General features: G+C 42.1%; 1 pseudogene; it reads right to left on the bottom strand.

Annotated features, from left to right (window-relative positions):
- Positions 1–1,183: 1,183 nt before the first annotated feature.
- On the bottom strand, positions 1,184–3,086 carry LOC123829003 (annotated as a pseudogene).
- Between the last annotated feature and the right edge of the window lie 386 nt (positions 3,087–3,472).

Below are 3,472 nucleotides of genomic sequence, written 5' to 3'. Positions count from 1 at the left end.
GGCACTTAGCAGAGACACATTAGACCAACGATAAAGTCCACAACCTCTAACAGGAAAGTGGTGAGACAAACCAAGGGTCATGATTTATACCAGCTCTTATCAGAAGAAGCAAGTCAAGACAGCTCACTCTGAGTACTAATAGGTTATAATGTAGCTACACACACACACACAGGAGTTTAAATTTTCATAGCTGCCAGATGGAGGATGTAGCTATTATTGCTCACATGCTATATACTGCCTTCGGAAAGAATGAGTCGGAGAGGGTGATTAGCTCTCAAATTCAGATTTCCCTGGTTGTGTTCTTATTAGAACAGCAGAAGGTTATTTTTCTGGGACTAGGTTGGCAGATGTGCAGGCTGTGGGACCTGCCAAGATAAGAGTTAGCCAGATTTCCCTTAAAAAACGTTTTACTGCCTGGGGCACTTGTTCTGAGATCCTGCACATTTTGGGGAAGATGTAGTCCCTTCTTGGGGATCAGAAATGTGGAGAGTGAGCTGTGCTTATCTCTATTTTTTGAGGAATTTTGAGATTTTTTCATTTGAAGGTAAATCTTAATGCTATTGAAGTCACAAATATGCTAATTTAAATACTCAATTCTATTTCTCTAAAACACACAATGCAAACATACAAATATCTGTTCTCTCCACATGTCAGAGCCCATTCATTTCATGGTTTGGAAATGGAGAGAATAGATTCCCCTTAAACTGCAACTCAGCAGGTGTTTCTTTACTGCTAACTTTAGCCAAGTTCATACAAAATAGTGATTAACAATGGTCTTCCTTACTTGTTAACTCACAAGGAAACACCAAACCTGCATTTTGTTAAAGTTTCTGTACTAAAATGTAGAAAAACTGAACTACACAAACATTGAAAAGTTAAAAATTCCTTAATTTTTTATTCCTGGTACCAGTACTACAATTTACAGGGTAACATACCTGATGTAATGAAAAAAAAAAGAAAAAGAAAAAGACAAAGCTACAACAGATAAAAGCCCTCAGGAATGTACATCTAATTGACACTACATTGCATTAATCCATAGCTGCACTTTTTGCAAACTGTGGCCATGTCAGCCCTGAACAAGAAGGGTTTCCTGTTTAAGCTGCAGTAACTTTTCTGACTAGGGATCAGAGTGCCTTCTCTGGCAGATTTTTACGGTTCTTCTAATGCACCTGTGATAACTGTTTCAAAGTAACCTGCAGCTTTCCTGACAACTCCTTGCTCTCTCTCCTGCTAAGAACTGTAGCCCTTCTCTGCTACCATATCCACCACTTCTACCCCCAGACCCATAACCGCCACCCTAGGGGCTGTCCAAGCTTTTTCCACCAAAACCGCCCCCCTTCATGGGTCCATAATTTGATCGCTGTTGTCTACTGTGATTTCCAAAATGATGGTTCCCACCACCACCATAGTTACCACCAAAATTTCCTCTTTCATTGGAACCATCATATCCTCCACCACTGCCACCATTTCCGGCACCTTGGTCTCCATATCCTGGTCTTCCACCACCCGCATAGCCTCCTCTACTACTACAGCCAGGACCACCACCATAGTTGCCACCATCACCTCCAAATCCATTACACCCACCATCACCCCCTCCATAACTACCTCTGCTGCCACCTCCACCACAGCCTCCTCTCCCACCAAAGTTGCCACCACGGCCGAAGTTACCTCCGCCACCTCCAGGGTTTCCTCCACCACCCATGAAGTTGCCAGATCCACCTCCGCGGCCTCTTGGCGACCCAGCAGACTGCATTTCTTGTTTGGAAAGGGCCTTTTTCACTTCACAATTACGCCCATTAGTAGTATGGTATTTCTGCACAACAATTTTATCAACTGACTCATGATCATCAAAAAGTTACAAAAGCTAATCCTCTTTTATTCCCATTGTGCCTATCTTCCATGACTTCTATGGTTTTAATCTTGTCATACTTTTCAACGGAGTCTCTCAAGTTATATTCGTTTGTGTCTTCTTAATACCATCAACAAAACTTTTCTTGGCTGTTAGATGGGCCCCAGGGTTTAGAGAATCCCCTCTACAAACAGCTCTCTTTGGCTCCGCTGCCCGCCCGTCAGCCTCGCGCGGGCCAGCGCGCGTTGCTGCCTCCGCCTCCTCGACACAAGAGTAAGTGACAAAGCCAAAGCCCCGGGGACATTTTTTGGGGGGGTCTCTAGTCACCACACGATCTGTGAGCGTACCCCTTCTAATGTTCTCTTAAACTATCATGTGTAGTTCCAAAGCTCAAACCACCAATAAACAGTTTTCTCAACTTCCCTGGCTCCGTGGGATCGTGGCCCTCCTCACCCGGTAGCGAACGGAGTCCTGCTGGGGGCGACCTGTGGCCGTTTTACCTCCATTTTGAGACCGGACTCGCTTCTTCCAACTCTTACCTCTTCAGTTGATATAAATTTTGAAGATCCTTAAGGAAACTTACCCTCCTGGCAACCATGAAAATGTTCTCTGTATTTAGGAGTTTGTTTCTGTTTTGTTTGTTCATTTATTTTGTGTGTGTGTTTTTTTTTTTTTAGATTTCACAAATAAGTGAAATCATGTAGTATTTGTCTTTTTTCTGGCTTATTTCGTTAGCATAATATCCTCTAGGTCCATCCATGTTGTTGCAAATGGTAAGATTTCATTTCTTTAAAGTCTATTTTGAAGAAACCTGATGACAACAATTAAAGGATTGCAGCATAGACTGTTAGAAGTGGGACAAATATTAAAGAGGATCAAGTCCAACCACTTGCAGTCACAGAACCAGAAACGGGGCCTCAGAAAGAGAAGGCGCTGGTGGTTACACAGCAATTTACCTGAGCCAGCACTGTTTTTTGCCAATACCTTCTAATCCAGGTCACTGACATTCTCATTCCTTTGATTTCTCTACTCTACTGCTTTTACTATTTTACACTAATTTTTTGTTTTTGTTTTTATATTGAGGTCCTGCTGACATAGAATAAACTACCCATGCAATAAAATTATACAATTTGATAAGTTTTGACATATGTATGCACTCACAAACACATCATCTCAGCCGAGGTGGTGAACATACCCATCATCCTCACAGGTTTCCTGCTGCTGCAGGCTCACCCATCCCGCCTGCTCCTCCCGCCGGCAACCTCCAACCTACTTCCTCTCACTCTAGATGAGTTTGCATACTCTGGAATTTTAGAGAAATGAAATCATACAGTATACACTCTCTTTTGTCTGGCTTCTTTCACTTAAGCTACTTAATCTGAGATTCATTCATGTTGTAACATACATCAATAGTTCATTCTCTTTATTGCTAAACAACATTCCTAGTATGAACACACTACAGTTTGTTTATCCATTCATCCATCTGTTGATCGATGATTGGGCTTTTTCCAGTCATTATCTATTACAAATAAAGCTGCTATGAACATTCATGTACAGGTCTTTGTGTGGATGTATGCCTTTGTTTCTCTTGGGTCAGCACCTAGAAATAGGATGGCTATATCA

Source organism: Phyllostomus hastatus, unplaced genomic scaffold (assembly GCF_019186645.2).
Source record: "Phyllostomus hastatus isolate PE091 unplaced genomic scaffold, TTU_PhHast_1.1 phas_scaffold_1066, whole genome shotgun sequence".
Lineage (NCBI taxonomy): Eukaryota > Metazoa > Chordata > Mammalia > Chiroptera > Phyllostomidae > Phyllostomus > Phyllostomus hastatus.
This window is presented reverse-complemented; position numbering and strand designations above follow the sequence as displayed.